Here is a 22,045-nt window from a genome sequence, read left to right on the forward strand (position 1 = left end):
GAAGGTTCGTTTTGCTTTCTTACAATGTTAAGTTAATGTTAACGTAACCTTAAGTTTGCTAGGAGGCTATTGTTACGAGCTAGCTGTCTTAGCTAACAACAGTTAGCAGCTAACGTTTTCTGCAGTTTGTGTTGCCCCTGAAAAACGTGATGTAGTTATTAAGACAAACCAGCCGCCCCTTTATTTCGAGTGCGCGATTAGTTACAGGTTTACGGTAATGCAATAAAACAACACTGGGAAGCTGGATTTCAAAGTAAAGATGGCATGTGGTTCATTTCTATTATTTGCAATTGAGGAACAGGTTAATTTATGAGAATAATTTTAGGACTTATTGCTTCATAAACTTGTTGCACAAATACTTTTACTGTGTACTTTTTGAGAATGGCAAAATTTCCTCCAGAGAACAAGAAGGAGCATTTTTGTCTAACTTTGACGTGGGATAAAAAACATTTCTTCCATAAGTAGTTTATGAGTCTGCCATGTTTGTACTTAGTACTTCTTAGACTACTTGCAAACATAATATGAACTACTTTTACTGTGTACTTTTTCAGTAATTTGAGTTTCAAAGTCCTCTCCAGAGAACAAAAATGAGCATTTTTGTCAACTTTAATGTGGTCTAAAACACATTTCTTATGAAACTGCCATGTTTGTACTTAGTACTTCTTAGACTACTTGCAAACATAATATGAATTACTTTTACTGTTTACTTTTTCAGTAATTTGAGTTTCAAAGTCCTCTCCAGAGAACAAGAGTGAGCATTTTTGTCAACTTTAATGTGGTCTAAAAAACATTTCTTCCATAAGTAGTTTATGAGTCTGCCATGTTTGTACTTAGTACTTCTTAGACTACTTGCAAACATAATATGAACTACTTTTACTGTGTACCTTTTGAGTAATTTGAGTTTCAAAGTCCCCTCCAGACAACAAGAAGGAGCATTTTTGTCTAACTTTGACGTGGGATAAAAAACATTTCTTCCATAAGTAGTTTATGAAACTGCCATGTTTGTACTTAATACTTATTAGACTACTTGCACAAATAATATGAACTACTTTTAATGTGTACTTTTTGAGTAATTTGAGTTTCAAAGTCCCCTCCAGACAACAAAAAGGAGCATATTTGTCTAAATTTGACGTGGGATAAAAAACATTTCTTCCATAAGTAGTTTATGAGTCTGCCATGTTTGTACTTAGTACTTCTTAGACTACTTGCAAACATAATATGAACTACTTTTACTGTGTACTTTTTCAGTAATTTGAGTTTCAAAGTCCTCTCCAGAGAACAAGAGTGAGCATTTTTGTCAACTTTAATGTGGTCTAAAAAACATTTCTTCCATAAGTAGTTTATGAGTCTGCCATGTTTGTACTTAGTACTTCTTAGACTACTTGCAAACATAATATGAACTACTTTTACTGTGTACCTTTTGAGTAATTTGAGTTTCAAAGTCCCCTCCAGACAACAAGAAGGAGCATTTTTGTCTAACTTTGACGTGGGATAAAAAACATTTCTTCCATAAGTAGTTTATGAAACTGCCATGTTTGTACTTCATACTTCTTAGACTACTTGCACAAATAATATGAACTACTTTTACTGTGTACTTTTTGAGTAATTTGAGTTTCAAAGTCCCCTCCAGACAACAAAAAGGAGCATATTTGTCTAACTTTGACGTGGGATAAAAAACATTTCTTCCATAAGTAGTTTATGAGTCTGCCATGTTTGTACTTAGTACTTCTTAGACTACTTGCAAACATAATATGAACTACTTTTACTCTGTACTTTTTCAGTAATTTGAGTTTCAAAGTCCTCTCCAGACAACAAGAATGAGCATTTTTGTCAACTTTAATTTGGTCTAAAAAACATTTCTTCCATAAGTAGTTTATGAGTCTGCCATGTTTGTACTTAGTACTTCTTAGACTACTTGCAAACATAATATGAACTACTTTTACTGTGTACTTTTTCAGTAATTTGAGTTTCAAAGTCCCCTCCATACAACAAGAAGGAGCATTTTCGTCTAACTTTGATGTGGGATAAAATAAATTTGTTCCATAAGTAGTTTATGAGTCTGCCATGTTTGTACTTAGTACTTCTTAGACTACTTGCACAAATAATATGAACTACTTTTACTGTGTACTTTTTGAGTAATTTGAGTTTCAAAGTCCCCTCCAGAGAACAAGAATGACCACATTAAAGTTGACAAAAATGCTCATTCTTGTTGTCTGGAGAGAGGTTATATTGAATTCCTCATATTTTATGTAGGACAATGTTAGATTTGTGTGTTTGACGGCTGCCGGCGGATCCTGAAAATAGCTGTGCATTTCATCTTAAAACAACCAAATGTATAACAATAACAATTCTATAAAACGTGGCGCTGCTCTGTTGCAGGCAGGTTGAGTTCACACTTTCTTTTGTTCTTCTATTTAACCCTGCATGCTATTAACCATGTGTGTGTGTTGAATTTTAAATATAAATGTGTGTGGTCATTGTACTTCGGATAGGTGTCTTGTTGCGTTTTCACGTACACTGTAAAACTTAATAAGTTGTGGTAACTTAGAAAAAGTATGCAAACTCGTTGCCTCACAATAAGTAAGTTAAGTTAACTTACTTATTGTGAGTACGAACAACTTGTGTATTCTAGGTGTGCTTCAATTGATTTTGAGAAGTACAGTTGACAAAAACCTTTTAAGTTATGTAAACTTATGTAAACTAAGTTGTGTAAACTTATGTAAACTCAATTGTGTAAACTTATGTAAACTAAGTTATGTAAACTTATATAAACTAAGTTGTGTAAACTTATATAAACTAAATTGTGTAAACTTATGTAAACTAAGTTATGTAAACTTATGTAAACTAAGTTATGTAAACTTAAAAGGCATGCTTTGTATTAACCTATTTTTTTGTATTTGTGTGAACTCAATGAACAAATTAAACTTAAATATACAAATCACCAGAACTTAACCCTTTTAAATTTGACTAACTCGTAATTTCTAAGGTTTACTATTAAATTAAACAAACTAATTCCTGCTAGCTAAGATAATTGTACTACAACAAATCTCTAAACACGTTGTGTAAACTCCCAACAATCTCCAAAAAGAATGCATTAAAAACACAAATTGATTCAGTTGCAATATAACATTTATTTTCAAGTGCCAACAAACAGTGCTTTTTAAGTACTAAAAATCCTTATCTTAAAAAAAACAGCAGTGCACAACACACCAATTGTAAACTTTTAAAATCTATAATGACCACTATGAAGAAGAGTACTTTAAAAAAAAAAACATTGTACTTTGCTCTCAACAATTAACAGAGTTATAACAGTGTCCCCATAGTAACAAACTTTTGTCATAATATTTAACAGTGCAACTTTTCTAAGTGCCAAGTTCTATCTGATAGCTGATGACTATCTTGACTAAGGTCTAATCCAATAGAGCATTTCGTAGCGTTAATAGCTTAGGTGAGAGGGTTTTGGTTCCCAGTCCAAGCATCACTCTTTGAAGGAACATCAGAGTATTTGCCATGCATTTTGGGTAGTCTAAATGCAAAGCATATATCAGGCCAAATAATAGGCAAACTGCCTGTGGAAAGTTTTTGATATTTTCCATCACAATACCTCCCTCAAGCACAATGTCAGTGGAGATGGGCTCGAGTTGCATTGAGCTTGGACCCTCCTGAGGACTGTCTTTGCTGAGAACAGTCAGCACACCAACGGTGACGGATGATAGGGCCTCATCTCTCGTTGTATCCTGCAAAGAAAAACACGTTATTTAGAATATCATCGCTACCTATTAGAGTAGGTCTTCCTATGAAAACATTCATGTTGCATTTGCTTTGAAGTATTTGCTAAAAATGTAGCTCAAGTACACACTCAAACGGCGTTGTAACATTATATCCAAGAAGGTTCTGTAAATGTGGTATGAGGAAACTAATGCTATGGATGCATATACAGCTAGGAACGTACATTTATTTTACACCTCATTTCTAATCTAGACTCCTGGTCATGGAATTTAGTGTACAGTATTTTCAACACACCAATTACATCTTTTGGTTGCAAGTTTGTGTAAATAGGGGATATAACTTTTCAATAAATGCAAACCAAACCGTTTTTTTGTTTTCAAGTACTTACAAAGCATGCCTGGAAAACTCCCTGGAGTCGTTGCCAAGTACAATTGGAATGCCTTTGAGGACAACAGAGCGCTGTTCAGTCACGTCCGGTGTATAATGATAGAGATAAAGAAGATAATGAGATTAAATGACAAACTCACAAGATGAAACATTTTGGCCTTTTCCATCTTTTTGAGGGGTTGTTTTAAATATTTTAGAAGGCTTTTTAAGTAGTACCATATCGTCATCAATGTATGTGACAAAAAGTTGCTAAGTTGTATTACTTACCGGCCAGTTGATGCTCTGCATCAACTCTGTCAGTTTCTGTCCAACCGATCCTTTTCTTGACTTGAACAGTTAGATGAAACCTGGGGTGTGCTGGTCCAGAGCCTCAAAGAAGTCTGCTTCGAGGTTCCGACTGGTAATCCGATTAAATTCGGCAAATACCTGAAAAAGTAGAGAAGGGGGTGGGGTAGGAGATGGAAAACCAGCACATTAGGAAGACATTAGTTTAAATCATAACAATTGTGTAAGCAGGCAATCACTATTGCTTAGATAAAAAGGCAGGGGACACTTATAGCCCACAACAATATAATATTAACATTAACATATATACCGTAATTTTCGGACTATAAGGCGCACCTGAATATAAGCCGCAGCAGCTAAATTGAATGATGTGTACATATATAAGCCGCACTGGACTATAAGCCGCAGGTGTTTTAATGTATAATTACCATATGTAAGGGTTCATGCACAGAGGGGATTGTCGGGAAAGAGATGGCTGTTTGAGGAAGCTCCCATTTATTAACATTTCAACAAACAAGTTGCATATTTGCATAACGTATTCAACCATTTAGTGCAATAGTAGCTACAGAACATGTACTGTGCTGTGTAAACTGTACTGTATCACATAGCGTTTCAGACACACAAACTTTTCAACTTTCAAACTTAAACGGTGCGCTCCCAGCGCACGTACCGGCAGTGATCTACAGCAGTGGTTTTCAACCAGTGGTACGGGGACAAACTGTCTCGCTCTCGTAATGTCTGTCTGTCTTGCTCTCGTTCTGTCTCTCGTACCACTCTCGGTTCCACTTTTACTTTTGCGCGCTACCTGTCTCACTCTTTTCCGGCATCCAGCTTTTCCTGCTGGAGCCCGCCGCTTAAAGGTGGGGGGCGCGGACGGGCCATAGAGCCCATAGAGTTAAAGGTGGTGGACTGTAACCTGTAAAATCCATAGATTTAGGAGGTCCCCTAGTGGCTGTTAGCTGTAAAAATCCATAGATTAGCCGCACCGTTATATAAGCCGCAGCGTAGAAAAATGGGAAAAAAGGCGCGGCTTATAGTCCGAAAATTACGGTAACAATAATATTTGCCAAATGTTATGATAATGAATGTGGTAAGTAATTTTTCATGAAAAGATTTTGGTAAAATTCTTCCTATCGATCAAAAATAAATTTGACATCATATTAAAGTCAATATCTTTAGATGTTGAACTTACACAACAAAACATTTAAAAACATCACCTTTTATAGACCATATCTTTAATCAATTACAGAATAATTGGATGAATAATCGAAAATGAAAATAATTATTAGTTGCAGCCTTATTTTGATCGGCATTATATTAGTGGTTGGCAAGTTGGTAAAGTGAAATGCTGACATGGAGGAAAGTCAACCTTAAAGGCATTATTCAGTACAAACTAAAAGTAGCCTACCTGTCTCTCTGTGAAAAGGGCCGGCCATCGTTCAACCATGTTCTGAACAGCAGGCTCCTTTTTCACAATCTCTCGTCTGCGCAGTGGGAATGTTTGGTCCATCATTTGTGAGATGAGAGTGCCATTAGGTGTTTTTTTCTTCATTTCCTCCGTGAGAATCTTTCTGGCATTTTCGAGGCTTGTTTCATCATGTCCTTCAGGTAAATTAGGCAGATCATTTGCTTCACCTCTTTTTGGTCGTTTTATATTCTTGCTTGACGATTCACCCTGTGGGTTGACTTTACTTCTTTTTCCTCCGTTGATTGCTACATCCTCACATCCAGCTTTTCGAAGTTTTTTGCGATAGTTGGCCATTTTAAATTTCAGGCTATTCTTCCAGCCATACCATCCAGGCTGAGAACCAGGCTCCGTAAGGCAGGGATGTTTGCTAATAAGGGATTTTGCAACACTGCTGAAGTCATCATCATCAGGATAAGCCTTGAAACTGTAAACTGTTTCAGCAAGCTTTTGTAATATGTCATGCTTCATATCTCTTGATGGAGTCAGTCGTGTTCCATCTTTCATATAGGCAAGATCTCCCTGTCTAAGTCTGAGAAATGTGGTGTGTTAAAGAACTCTGGCCATTGTTGATGTCTTAGCAATGGTGAGGTTCCTGCAGTCGACAGGATCTCAGTGTCTGCTGTGCTGCACTCACTCGTTTCTGATCTTGTTGAGGGTGATGAAATGGTAGTTAAATGGAGAGTCATGATAGGGATGATTTTCAGTGTAGCTCTTTCAGGCAAATCTGATATTTCCGTCAAATTGCAGAGGGCGTTATTGAAGTCTTGGTCTTCATACTGAAGTTTAAATTCATACTGCAGAGATAATTTATCCCTGAGTTGAGCAATCAATTCTTCGACGGAATCCGGTCTCTTATTTAAAGTTAACTTCATAATAGAATCTTTGGTGATGACAACTCTCAGCAATAACCGTTGGTCCATGTTGAGGTCTTATCCTGGGGAAAAGGAAGACATTTGTGAGATTGCCACAATGCTGAATTCACATCGCTCAGCATAATATGTACCGTTTAAGGCTAACAAGCTGTTTGCCTCCAACTCTGTAGAGTGACAGGGGGAAAACATCGTTCAGTTCACACAACTGTGTGACTGAAAAGATGGACAAATGGCTTCTAGACAGCTCATATGCTCGCAGATGCTGATCATACCAGGAAGTCATAAGTCTGCAGACAAAAAATATGTCGGTATTGATTACCACGATTTTAGTTATTTGTCTGAAATCCGGGAGCCCTGAGCAACATCCAACTGAAATGACCATATCAGCACTGTACTTAATGCCATCTATGCAGACAGATGATGCTACAAGGACTGTGTTCTGCTGGGCATTCCTGTGATGAAGAAAGTTCTGCAGATTTTCAGGAAATGAAGCCACCATGTCAGACTTTACTTTATTGATTTCAACAGATGGCTTGAAAAAGGAGGTGGAACCTAAATGAAATGCTATTATCTTTTGGTGTCTGAGAGCTAAAGTGAGGGCTATATTCTTGAAATTGTGAGAATGCCTCACAACTTTTTTGAAAAACGTGTGTTTTCCTTCAAAACGCATTGTCCACACATCACATAATGGACCAAACTTTTGAATCGATTGAGGGTAGTGCTCAATGTAGTGGTGCTTTGGGCGCATTGTTTGATTTGGGAAAACTTTCTGAAACAAATCTCTATGTTCTGAGATCTTGCATTCAAGAAAGTGCAACGACTCCTCTGTGAAGCTTGAGGACACTGACAATAGCACATCTTTTAGGTTCATTAAAACCTCCCATGTTTCATCCTCCTCAGGAATGTGATGACCAACCAGTAGTGGCAGAAGTCGGAGTAGTGTCCAATTTTAAGGACCATTTCCTCCAATTGTTCCCTTTGAGGAAAAGGTCTTCGTGATGAGCTGGGGTTGATTTGTTCTGTCTGAAAATGTATACGGAAACTTCTTAATGGCCCCATTCAGGAATTCAAGGGAGAAGTATTTATTTGATATTAGTGCCTTCAAACACAAGGCCAATTCAGTTGGAACGATACCCTCCAGAAGATCATGCAAAAGGTCTGGTGGGAAACCATCGACAACATGAAAATGTTCCAAGCTTTCACTAAGTGGACAGCTTCCTTTGACACCATATTGTTGAGCCATTGTAGAATCATGCAACACATCTTGCACCTGTCTCTCATGATTTTCTTTTGTTCTTAGTTGGAATGAGCCTGTCCGAACTTCCTTGTGTTGTATTTCCTCCCGCGTTGCCATACAGAATCGAAACATCTGGCTAACTCTGAAGCTTTCAAAGAAGCCTCCTAAAGAATGGGCAGCTAAATTGTCAGCAGCGACAAATAATACAGTGTCTTTTATGCTGGCTCTTAGCTGCTCGATATATACACCATGTTGCTCAAGAGACACAAGGTCCTGGATGAGAGGGTGGAGAATTTCAGCATAGCCATGGCCTTTGATGTTGTCAACTTTGCAAAGAATAGCAAGCTGAATGGAATGAAGAGAAGAGCGATATTTAGGGTGCAGATTGCCAAGTACCCAGTAGATAGCACATAGCTTGTGTTTCTTTCTCGAGGTTCCCAAGGGGTTAGCTACCTCAAAATCATCTATGTACAAAAACAGAGCAATCCTGAACTCTTCATCTGTCAAGAAAGAATTGCCTTTAAAGTGGGAACCATCCCTGTGCGATTTGTATCCCTGTGAAAATAGTTTTCAAGTGACATGGCCTTGTCCAAAATGTCTCCATTGCTTAGCAAAGTCTGCAGCATTTCCAGTATGGGGACATACACCACTGACTGCTTGTCGTTTTTTAGGATAAATTCAACAGGCTTTACCACAGAGAATTCTCTTGTAATGTATGATGTCTTTTAGCAGTTGACAATGATCCCCCAGCAGAAGTGAATTTCAGGAAAACATTATTCTCAGTGACTACTCTAGCTATCTCGCTCACAAAAGAGTTATCAGCTTCTTCACAATGTTGATTTAGTATTTTTCGAATTCAGGAATGTAACAAGGGCTTCGACAGCAAATAAATGTGGTTGACCTGCTCTATAACCTCTTGCATTGCACTTTCAGAGATGTGAAGAATTGATGACATCTTCAGAAAAAGAGCAGCAACATTATGTTCCAACTGACTCTCCAAATCTTCCACATCTTCACCGAACTCAACATCATCAGCTTCAGGGACACTATCCTCAGCTTCAGGGACACTATCCTCAGGTGGATCATTCAGATTAGGGGGAAGATCTTCAAGTATATAATCTGAAAAAATTTCAGGTTTGAATGCCGACCTATCCTGCATCTGATGTTCTTTGCTTTTGTGTGAATTAAAGGTGGAATAAACATTGCTCTGAAAGTTACAGCCTTGATATGGACAAGTCACCTTTTGCTTCAACTTCAAATGTCTTCGCAAATGTGTGAAAAAATCTGCTTGACTGCAAGGCTCTATAAAGTCGCATAGCTGACAATGGAACGCTGTTTCACTCACTTTCTCAATATCCTTACGAGTGTGCCATGTTGATAAGTGAACCTTGAGTGCATTAAAATATTTAAATGTGCAAAGGCATTCCTTATGGAGGCATGGGAGTGGTGATGTCCTAGTATGGCAGCCATGTTTGAGGCGGTAATGCTTAAGTAAAAAGCCTCTTTTTACAGAGCAAAATGAGCAGAACTTACAGGTCCACTGCATCGGAGGTTTTCGATCTGCTTGGGAAATCTGAAAATCATGAACGACAAACCAACAAAAATAATCAAACATCCCCTATACAACCATTTAGAAACTACAGTATTGTATTTACCTGATTTAGAATGCAAAACGTGTATTATGAAATATGTGAAAGTGAGAAGAGGACTAAATTGCATCCATGCTATTGTTGTGATCAAATTCTAGTGATGTTAAAGGTCCCATGTCATAAGTCCATTGTTGAGGTATACTAAAATAGATTTATATTGTGCAATTTTCCCAAATCACATTGGTTTCTCATACAGCATCTCTGTATAGTATGTGTATTCACTGAATTTCACTCTCTGTCGTAAACGCCTTGTTGGAGCTCCCCCCCCCCCCCCCCCTCCCTGTGAGCCCAGTGTGCTCTGATTGGTCGGGACGTTGAGAAGCTCCCAGCTGCAGTCTGAGCTGCAGTGTGTGCTCCATGGCGGTGTGGTTTCCTGATTGGCGATACACACCTAAACACACCTAAACACAGCCAAACTGATCCTAAGCACACACAAACACTCACAGCCAAAGTAAAAACAATAAGTGTGGCTTAATATTGAGTAAGAAAAAGGTTTATCAACGCTGTGAGATCCCAACTCGTCTGTCAGCGCTCACAGAGCTCTATGCACGTCAAGGCACTGGGTGGGGCAACTGGGAGTTCACACATCATAACGGCTAGAAAGAAAAAATTGGAAAATGAGAAATCTCCAACGAGGCGTTTTGTGGAGGTATTTTCTGTGTTAAGAGTTGTACTCGCTACAGGGTGCACTTTGAGGGTTTGTGACTCCGCAGACCATTTGCATGCAGAAAAACCTTCATAACACACAAGAGGACGGGTAATAACCCGAAAAGCATGACATGGGCCTTTAACATAAAGCTCTTACGCCGCTGCTCATAGAAAAAATACAAACGATCAGAGAGTAATTGTGTAGTGTGTAAAACTACCTTTTACTGCTGTGATCATGGAATGTGTGGAGTTGCAACTATCTGTTAAATCCTGAATGGGGAGAAAAAAAACAATTGAAAGCAGATATTTATAATACAAACATAGACATTTAATCGATTATAGTAAAGATTGCAAACATGACAAATCCTCACCGAATGTTTTTAAATATGGCATAGCCTTTAAATCACAAAGACCTGGATATTATAACCATCAAATACATATTATTCAACTGAGTATGCCAGCCAACATCTTCACTATTATAACAGATTATGGTTGCATTGAATGTAAACACTATACTCTTTTTAAATGTAGACTAATATCAGTTAGCTTTTATGCTATGCTAATTTCAATAAAGTTTCACCAAAAGCACTTTAAACATAGGCTATGCAGGAGTGAAACCACCATTTCAGTTGGAACCTCCATATTATGATTGTAAAATAAATTATTAAAAGGTAATAGCCTACTATTACTGTGTAATACATGATTCAACTGTCACACATTGTTTGGGATTTTTTGTTTTTGTTTAACATTTCAGGAGATATATTTTATATTTGAAAATTGAAATCCATTAATCTGATGCACTTTGTTAATTAAACAATTAAAATAGAAAGAAACTGATTGTATAATTATCAACAGTGACTTCAGACGGCAAGAACGTTACCATTTTACACCTACATCTACACCTCACGTGGGAACCTGACGACCCCCGCCACTCCCCGTTGCGGCGAATTGTAATGCCCACAGACACAGCCGCCAGACACATTTAAAAAACAGCGATTTGCGGTGAAGTAATGCCCGGTACATGGCCAAGCCAGCCCCGCAGAGCTTGCACCCGCGGTCTCCACCCAGGCACGGCCTCCCATAGCGGGAGGGTCTCTCCGCAGCTCCGCAGTGACGGCTTGCAGCACCGCGGAGCTGGCGGAGGGACTCGCAGTCTGCACCCATGAACGGCCGCCCATAGCGGGAGAGTCCCTCCTCAAGCTCCCGGTCCTGCACCGCAACCCGCTTGGAGTATATACTGATTGGCGCTCACACGTTGTGAAGTGTAACTTCATACTTTGTTGTATAGGCTAATATATCAAATTGAAAACAGCCACAAGTTACGGCATTAGGCTAACACACTGACATTAATAATGAAGTTACTCACGTGCTAGTCTTTGTTCAATGCCTTCTAAACAGAACCTCAACTCATACAAAAAGTACTTAAAAACATTTATGCAGATAAATCAAGTCAGCCCTCGTCTATCTCCATATATTAAATGTTTTAAGACTACCTCCTGGGCCAGGCTGCAACACGATTTCGCCACATTATGTCTGCAATAGTTAGCATTAGTTAACATGAGCTAACGTTAGCTAATGTTATCTTAACTAGCAAGCATATAAACCTTGAGATTAAATACAACAACAAGACAGCAAAACGGTTGGGATGTTAATATGTACTCAGCAAAGCAGTGTGCTAAGCACAAGATTCACTGTAATGTCACAATGATAATGACCATAGCAGCTAGACGCTGGGGAGACGTCCATCCGCTGCAGGGCATGCTCGTAAATGTTCCAGAAAGTCCCAGAAAGTAACTTTGAGCGTGAAGTGGTCAAGGAGTGATCTGCGCATGTCCTACTGTTGAAAAAAAATAACCATTTCCACTAACTTAGTTTTTCTAAATTAGCTCACATCAATTACATTGAGTTAGTTAGGTTTTTCGACCCTGTATTACAGCTTAATTATTTAAACTGAGTGTTAATAACAAGTTAATAAAAAATAAGTAAGGCTTACTTATTCATTCTTAGTTAACACAATGTTTGGTTTTACAGTGTAGGTGTCTCTTGTTACATTAGTAGTTAGTTAGCCTATGACGTAAGGGTATATATGCCCATTTAACGATTTTTGTTAAGATCTATGGGACATAGCAAGTCGGTTAAGCACCGAGTAAGTGAAAACCAACAAGGCATAGCGAGTTAACTCAGGGTTAAGTAACTGAAGTCAGTGCTAGTCGAAAACAGTTGAGAACTGTTTTAAAAAAGTCATTTTCGAGGAAAAGGTTTCGTTAAGGTCTAAGCCTTTATCAGTGGTTAAACTGTTCTGTTTTCAACCAAGATATTGCAGGGGGATTGCGGTAATTGGGGTTTCAGCAGCATTACGTTCATTTTTGATGACGATCATTTAATATTCGCTGATAGGTTTCCATATTACTCCCACCTGTCAAATATTACGTAGATAGGTTTATTGCTTATGCGTAAGGGTTCCTAACTCTAAGTGATGATATCAATAAGATAAAGACCATTTTCATAGTAAACTAGATAGAAATGTTATTATTTTAAACTAAGTGTTGTTTTGGCTTGTATTTCAGGGTTTATAATACCACACCAGTGGTTTCCTTTGTTACGGGTCGTTTAAATATCACCCCGCCATTATTCAAAACCATTTTGTTTTCACCACATATTGACAAACAGACACAGAGCAATCGCCATTTCGTGAAATGCAAATTCAAAGCACTCCTTTGTTTGTGCTTATGCAGCTGTTTGCAGGAGATGAGGCATTTTTCTAGGCATTCCATTTTTAAAGAATATCAAACTTCTTGTCAGAGTTGGAACTGTTGGAACCATTTCTGCTTGCAAGTGTGTATTGGCGGTTTTTGAGATATTCTTGTTTGCAAATGTGTATTGGCGGTTATGTGCTGTGTTGTTTAACCATAGTGTAATTTTCTTCCCATTTTAAAAATATTTTTAAGGAAAATAAGCTTCTTCTTGTTAAAAAGAAGTCAGTTTTGCAACAGCTATTCCCTAGGGCAGGGGTCTTCAACGTTTTTCAGGCCAGGGACCCCCAAACTGATGGAGAGCTGGAGCAGGGACCCCCCTACTATATGTATGGCATACAATTGTGTTTTATATTAAACGGGGCCTAGTGCTGTGTATAAACATAGCTACTCTGTTATTGTACATTCAATACAAAGCTATTCAAATAATACACAGGTTAATATATTCATGTTTTTATTTTAAACACGTGCAAGGTACAGGGTGGCCGTGCCACTGCCATTTATAAACATACATCTTGAACACAACACAGAGCTATTAAAATAATTCACAGATTCAAGTTTTAACTTTAAAGAGCAACTTGCAGGTAAGAGCCACCAGTGAATAAATGTGTAGGAAAATGATGAATACACTAGATTTTCAAAGAAAATATACAGAAATATACACTCCAGTGACATCTGGCGTCGTTTTAGTAAGACATTTTCACTTCCGCATAAAAAAGCCTCCGCACGTGACCTCCCGCGTGTGACGTAACACGGGGGAAACAAGGGGGAGAGCGGCCGGTCTAACGTATGAATAAACATGGATCACAATGCCAGTTTTGACACAGAAGAGGTTGAAAATATATATTCAAATGCATATGATTATAATTATGAGCCTGCTAGGCGTCCAAGAGACCAGGAGCAGCCAAGGATTAGAAAAAATAACGGCCATCAGCGAGAAATGGAGCTTTGGTGTGTGGAGAACCATGAGTGACCGGCGTTAGCTACAGAATGTTAGCTAACGTCAGTCACATCACAACATTGTAAAGTTAGCAATCATATATCAGGCTATAACTAAACTAGTATTGATAATATAGTAACGTTACTGGCAGGACTGTTGATACTGATCCATAACAGAAACTAATGCGCAAGTATCAGCCGTATCTCGCGTTACCTAATGCAACTCCACACTACGGTTCTGTGTACCGGAGGGGAGACGCGAGATACGGCTGATACTTGACAATCTGGCGGAGAAAGGTTGTGGAGCAGAAGATAACGTCTTCTGCCTCAATTTCTCCATTCACTACAATATGTTGGATTCATGTTAATGTGCATTTAAAGACATTTCAATTTGTGGGAAAAAAAATGTTTGGAAAACATTTTTTTTGTTTTAAAGAAAAAAAAGAAATTGTCTAATCAACCAAAGATTTCGCGACCCCCCTGCAGTACCTCCGCGGACCCCTGTTGAAAACCTCTGCCATAGGGGATTGAGCTGGAAATTACAACAGCGCACTCTGCTGGTAATACAGAATTATTACACAGATAGAGGGAACACCTCTTAGGGAAAGATACATTAACATTCTGAAGTTTAATTCTAAAGTGTATAAACAAACACAGGTATCCCCAGAATAGAATTGCAAAGTGGTTTCTAATTATAAGATGAGAAACTTTACATAAATAACATAACCTAGACTATAGAATATTCAAACAAATGTATTGAAGCTATACAAATTATTACATTTGCATTTACATTTCGGTATGCACTGTACACGGTAGATTTAGATTTTCACCAGATTTCTAATTTTCATATTTCAAAGTCAAAACCATACACTTTATAATTTTATTTTTAACATTTCATATTTTAAAATTTGCATAATTTTTATCTTTTAATTTGCTTTATTAATATTTTACAAAAAACTTTAAAAAAATATATAACTTAAAAAATATTTAAAACTTAAAAAAAAAAAAAACCTTGAGCAACTAAAAAAAACAAAAAAAACAAACCCAGATTTAAAGTTCAGTTCGGATGACATAGGATATTATTTATCAGGAACGAAGGTGCTAGTCGGAGGATTAGTGCTTCAATCTTTGATAACGTAATAATTTCATTCGAATAGGAAGAGAGCATGTCACCGAAAGAAACTAAGTTGAGACCAGACGCAGAGCCAGGCTCAACAGCAGATATCAAGGAAAGGGTAAAAATCAGATCAGATGCTTTAACCTTTCCAATTAAAAGACAGAAGACATGGAGCCAAAGAGAGAAACTGTTGGAACAGTGGCAAACAGAAGGACTGATTCCAGCAGATGATCAACCTGGACCAACAAAAGCCCATAGAAGAGCAGTACTTGACTATGAGCATGAACAATGCCGACAACAGCTAACTATATGGAGGAAAGCTGAAGAAAGATTTATAAGAGTTACAAGTCTGATACTCCATCTGGAATATGCCAGCCTATTGGCACGCAGCATAAATGTGGTCCAAGTAGCAGACCTGCCAGTGAGGGAAGACATAGCAGAAAAAACAAAAGACGCTCTAGTTATCCAAACTCCGAAGCTGTATCCAAACCTGGCCGAAGTCCCTCCTCCCTTTCCAAATGTTGGAGAAGTCTTGCAGTTGAATGGAGTTTCCATGGACAAAAGTGACAAAGGATTGGAGTACGGGTTAAGAGTGCTAACCAGTAAATCAAAACACCTGATGGAAGAGAAGATACGATTAGAAGAAATCACAGAAGAAGGAAGACGACAAAGAGAAGCACAAAAGACAGAAATGGTAGCATTACAACTGAGACTCTTGAAGATACAAATAGCTGAGAAAGATACCGAAGCTAATAAAAACAAGAAAGCGGCAAGGCAAATGGCAGCTACAGCAAAGATGGCCATAGAACCAGAAAAGGCAGGCCAGACACCTCTAACAATTCAAGCACAGGAAGTGCCAGAGATTCAGATACTAGACCCTCCAGAAAAACGCGATTCTGCGATCGCAGAATTTACCGCATAATCAGCAAAATGGCGCAGATTTGTAAAAGGCCGCATATTTATCAAAAGTCCGCATAATCCCCGCATTTTTCCACACAAAATTGAGAAGAAAAAAAAGGTAACTCGTCTTGACGTGACGTCATCAGCTCGCGCATCACAGAATGTAAAGAACACTGTATAGATTGAACGTGTGGAGCTCACATGATAGAGTGTGTGTGTGTGTGAGATTAAAATAGCCCAATTGCTTTTACAATAAATAAACATTAAATGTGTTTAATTGAATAGTAAAGGGGTTTAACGTTAGTGGCAGGTTGTGTGTGAGAGAGAATAAATAAGACAGCCCAATATTTAAAAAAATTGTTATTCTTTTTTCCCGCATATTTAGCATATTTCGCAACTTTCCGCATATTTCGCAACTTCCCGCAATTTCACCGCATAAAATCACATAAAAACCCTGCATGTTTAATCGCATAATCAAGGATTTTAGCCCGCATAATCAAGGAATTTAGCCCGCATAATCAAGGATTTTTGCCCGCGTTTTTCTGGAGGGTCTAAGATACAGCATCAACAAAAGGGAACATGGAGAGAAGGGCAACGAACAAGACGAAGAACGGATGAAGGCTCCTACAAATGTGGTCAGCTGACACATTGGGCTAGAGATTGTCCACAACAACAAATGAAATACCCACCACATGCACCAAACAACGGCCCTCAATGCATTTACCCTGTTAACTGTGTTCGTTATTCTCCCGACCAGGAGAGAAGCTTTAAAATAGGAGACTAAATGGAGTCTCTGTGAAAGTTCAATTGGGTACTTTAATTAAAAAAGGCGCGGTAGTGTTACAGACAGAATATTGTTCAGTCAGACAAACAGCTGTGATCCGCTCCTCGATAGGGAAGCCAAGAGCCTGGATCTCTCCTCCGGTGGTTTATATATGGTGTGCTGGCTCCTCCCCGCCAGCCGGCTCGCCTCGTCTCCAATGTCCGTTATTGCATTTAAACAGAGGATAGGTTCTTTTCACATTCAATATATGCTTAACACGCCGTTTCTCCTCATATTCTCTTTCATCACTTTTCATTTAACACATTCTAAACGCTGTAATCAATACTCTAAACAATACTTCTCGGCTCGTTTGGTTTCCGGTCATTCCGGATGTTGTCACATGCTACTCTCGTCTGTAAACAATGTATTCAAATAAACTGTACCTTCATTTAATATTCAGCATGGTAGTATCTCGACATCTATAGTTGTAGTGTTAAATCAGTAGGCTTCGGTTTGCACCACTCCATATCATTTCGCTACTAAATTCACCTCTTCAGGAAATCGTATATTAGCCACATGCTAAATGCTAACCGGAGATGAAGGATTTTCAGAATAAAAGCTTAAAAGCTTAACTGCTTGTGCACAAGAATTTCTGGTTTTTCAGTATAAAAGAGCATTAAAACTGACGGCATGTTTAAACTACATTTCCCCATTAAAACATTGATTTTAATTTCTAACAGTCCCTCCTTACACACCTAAAAGGTGTGTATAATACTGAAATCAATGAGTTCTTCATCTGAACTTTGCATATTACATATCTCATATTAACAAACATACAATCAAATGGAATGGTTTTACAGCCGGCTTTACAAAAATACAAAATAAATTCTTGTCTGTGTTCAAACATAAAAGTTTTCCCTTGTGCATAACTTCTAGTGTTTACATTCAATATCATTCTTCAAAATAGCAGCAATGGCTTGGTATCAGAACATTTCTTCCTCCCTCCTTTCACAGAAACCGTTCTCATACCACACTCAGTGTTAAGGCACTTGTTTTTACAAAGTGAAAAGAAACAAACCATTTTAGAATAGCAATGATTTATACAACATGAAATCTACCATATTAGAATAGTATAAAATAATAAAGTCAAATAAAATGGACTATCTTAGAATAGTGTAAAATTAATTGGAATAATAAAAATATTAAAAATATACTATCTTGGAATAGTATGAAGTAAATTGAAATGGATTCACTCCATTTTAATTTTGCTCACTTCTTCTCACTATATCATTTAAAGAATCACATCGGCTGGACATTCATTGATCAATCTCATCTCCGAACATCCATATCATTTAAACTAACTCATCATTGTCATCCACATCTGTATACGGGGTGGGTCGTCTTGTTCTGCTAGCATTTGTAACCGTCTCCTCATGAGAAATGTACCCTCCCTCCTTTCATACCATTTAAGGTATGAAAGTAATATGTTCTCTAGAAGGGGCCGTTGTACGTTCTACTCTGGGGTACGGCATTCTAGACAGTCATTTCTGGGAGAAGATTTTGCTCAGTTACAACAGTTGTAGAGTTTCATCACTTAAAAGTTCCTTCTCATTACCTTTGGGTGGTCTGTTCTAATGCAGTGATAAAGTCCCTGAAATGGTGTGAGAAGCAGTGGAATGTCAATAACGCATTATACTAATTTATTTTCAATTCTGGTCTACTTAAATAGCTATGCTAACCCCTTTAACAGTGTGTGGAACCTTGGGTGCCCGAGCATGTGATAATTACTCCCTCCTTTAACAAGGATTTCAAAAACAGAAGTCATTTCATTAATGGTTTGTAGTTTAATTCAGGAATTTACATTAATGGCAGATATGTTTCTCCTTTAAATAACATCTCTAAATGTCAGGTCATCTGGTGAATGGATGACCTTTAGGAGCTGGTGGCGCTTGTCTTTTAAAACTCATACTCTGGTGCCGTGCGCTCCCTCTGAAGCTGCAAGTAAGATTTAAAACATCTGCAGGGTGGGTTGAGCGACCCCTTCTCCCTGAACGATGTTTGTTGTAACAAATATGCACCATCACAATGAGTGATCCAAGGCCCTGCATGTATTACTCCCAACTACATTAGTTTTTTTTTTTAATTAAACTTTGCTTTCGCTCTTTGCCCAGTGTCATTTTAAAACTCTACATCTTGGACGAAAAACAAATGTTATTTCCACCTTAATCTTCCCTCCTGAGGTAATAACCATGCCACAATGGAGAAATCAATACTCTAGATTGGAATACTATCTTTGGCTTGGTACTAGCTCTACCTTTAACATTTTCCATACAAATAAAGATTTGTCTGCTTTTATAGAGTGGTTACTAAAACCATCCCTTTAAACTGTAGGTCTATACTGTAACAAATTAAATCTTACCCAAATTCACACATGAATAAAAAACTCTTAAAGAATCATTTGTTCATATGATGAAAAGATTGAATAATATGTTCTACCCTCAGTGTGTTTTTAGGGTTATTTAATAGTTTCCTCTTTCTTTCTTTATAAATTCACCAATTGATTAATTCATGGCTAATAAATCTTTTTCTTTACGTATTTCTCGTTGGTGAATAAGTGTGTTTATGTGTAAACTCACTCACTCCCGTTTTCCTTCTCTCCCCCTCTGGTTGTCAAGCCACGACCCCCTCACATTCTGCCGGACCATGCCAACTCCTCCGTTCTTTCCTCTCCTCCGTCCACCTTCTCCTCAGTCCATCTGCGCTTGGACCCTTCCGCTGTAACTCTTTTCAGTGTCCCATCTGCTTTGCTTTTCATCTCCTCCTTTACAGTCTCTACTTTGTTGCATGGAGGGCGTATTCCGCTCTCATGTCCCACACTCTGCTCTTGTGTCCAAATCTTGTGGCTCAGCTTGGAACTTCATGTCCTGTGGGGGACCGATGAGAGTGTGCCTTTTTATGTCACCTGTAGTTCTGGATGCCTCAGGTGGAGATGGTTCAGGATAAAGTCTTGTCATTGTTGGTTCAGCTCTGCTTCTCTGTCTGTTCGATGGAGGAGGAGGAGTCTTCCGTGGTGAGGTCTTTTGTCTGCTTGGAAGTTGGGGTCGTAGCGTTCTGACAGGCGGAGAGATAGAGAGAGAGAGATCTCGGGACGCATTATCTATAGTTAACACACTGAGGTAAAATAAATCCAATCTTTCCCACTCCATTTTCCTAACCATACTATCTTTCTTTGATGTTAAATGTCATCTAAGCCCAGTTAATGTTTTCTAATAATTGTACCATATCCCTAAACATTGTTTTCACCCACTGTAACATGTTTACTCCAATTAACTTTCAGGAAACCACTTTCTTCCATACATTTAAATACCTAGATGCTTCAAGCACCACATATTTCACACACTATAAAGGAACGTCTCCATATTTTCTCCATCACTTTAAATCTCACTGTTATTTAGAACATAAGTAACTTTGGTGACTGGACATATCTGCAATGTCGCCACTGTCTGCTGGGAAATTTTGTTCATAGAGTTTGTACGTACAAAGCTGTACTTTTGGGTTAGTAGCCTGTGTACTCTTATCCCTAGGGGACCCCACAATTGGTTTGGCTTTGTTCTCGTCATCATCTCTATTTTATCCCTGGTTGTGTCCGTTACAGAATTTAAATAACGAGTCCAAAAATAACATACAAAAAATTGGACTCTTTTTCAGATGTAAAACAAAAAAATAGGTTTTCACATTAATGTACAATCTATAAAAATCTATAGACAATTTGTCTTTTGAGCTGTTTCTATCTTTATCTTATTTCTATTTATTGTTTTGTTCCAGCTCTGCCAAATCAGTCCTAACTCCCAATAATGTTCTGGAAGTTGCCAGTGAAGGGTGACAATGTGTGAGGTGGTGTCAATTTGCTCCTTTTTCTTTACCTTTAAACCGGAGCGCGTGTGAAGTTTGTTACAACCTTTCACGCTTCCGTCCACCGGGGATCAGCCCACTGTCTTTTGTGAACTTTCACCCTCACCCAATCACCTGGCCGAACAGGAGTCTCTTCTGGTGTCTCGTCTGGTATCTCTGTAGTTTTCCTAGCCTGCTGTGTAGACAAAACTTGCATAATATTACTCAGAGTTCTGACATATTCATCCACTTCTATTTGTCTAATATCTAAAACTGGACCACTCCCTCCTTGGAGAAGGCCCGAGCTTCGGCATACCTCTTGTTGACTACATGTTATTATTTATTAACTACAACGTCACTGAAATCAACATATCTGTATAATCATGACACTCCCTCCTTTGAGCATAAAATGCTCAATTAATATTGCAATGATTACCCTATTCTGAACAGGACATGTAAAACCCATAACGTTGCATTAAAGAAATATAACTTCTCCGTGTACCCACAAGGGGTACAAAAATATCGTATGATTTATGGTTTTCTGATGGTATAAATGCATATTCACTATAAAAAAAATCAGCAATTAGCACTTCTAATAGTTTACTTGTTTCAATAATGGCTTTTGTAATGGTATTATGCATCATCGTTGCTGCGAAAAACAATACCCCTGGTGTCGCTAATGCGTCTCAATAATTCTAGGATTAGAGGATTGGTTGACACTGCTGAACTAACATATGATAAAATAATATTTCTCCAAACTGGAGGGAAAATATGAACTATTCTCACAGAGAGTGACCTGCATGAAGGGCTGGTGCCCCTCACTCAAATGAGATATTGCCTTACGCACAACACTATAAATCAGTAAAGTTACTCAAGAATAAATAAATAAAGACTGATTCTTGAAACTGTTGTAAAAACCCTACAACTTCTTCATCCAAGCTCTCAATCAGTGTTATGTTATTTAATCTGCAGCTCACGCCTTAAAACAGATACTTCAGACCGATTATAAAATTGTGTTTATAAGAAAAATGTAATCTGACTCCATAAATCACATAATTGTTTGATTAAAAACTGCACTCCTGGCTAACAATAAATGAAGTTCCCCTTTAAACACAGCCCCGGTCTTCTGACGGGGTCCATTTATGTACTGGCTGGAAAATGTTGGGCCAGTCTCTGTCGCTCCGTCACTGTTCTCCCGTTAACAGTCACTCTCTAGTTCAGCTGGGTTCTTGTTGACTTCTTCACTGGTTTGAGACAAGCGACCCTATCGGACACCTCCCTTTGTCTTTCGGCAATAATGTCATTATGGGCTTCAACTGCCTTTCGTCTCTTCAATAATGTCATTGTGGGCTTCATCTGCTTTTCGTCTCTTCAATAATGTCATTGTGGGCTTCATCTGCTTTTCGT

General features: G+C 38.2%; 1 long non-coding RNA gene across 2 annotated transcripts; it reads right to left on the reverse strand.

The window, feature by feature from the left end:
- Positions 1 to 3,111: 3,111 nt before the first annotated feature.
- On the reverse strand, positions 3,112 to 12,076 carry LOC307035364. 2 transcript variants are annotated; one of them, XR_013807074.1, is made up of 7 exons: positions 11,991 to 12,076; positions 10,494 to 10,545; positions 9,512 to 9,551; positions 5,810 to 6,803; positions 4,384 to 4,542; positions 4,118 to 4,188; positions 3,112 to 3,737 (listed from the first exon to the last, which is right to left on the reverse strand). It is a non-coding gene; the product is annotated as an uncharacterized lncRNA (long non-coding RNA). The 2 variants fall into 2 exon arrangements; XR_013807075.1 differs by lacking the exon at positions 11,991 to 12,076 and adding an exon at positions 11,170 to 11,981.
- Positions 12,077 to 22,045: the final 9,969 nt, after the last annotated feature.

Source organism: Notothenia rossii (genome assembly GCF_949606895.1).
Source record: "Notothenia rossii genome assembly, chromosome: 4".
Taxonomy (NCBI): domain Eukaryota; kingdom Metazoa; phylum Chordata; class Actinopteri; order Perciformes; family Nototheniidae; genus Notothenia; species Notothenia rossii.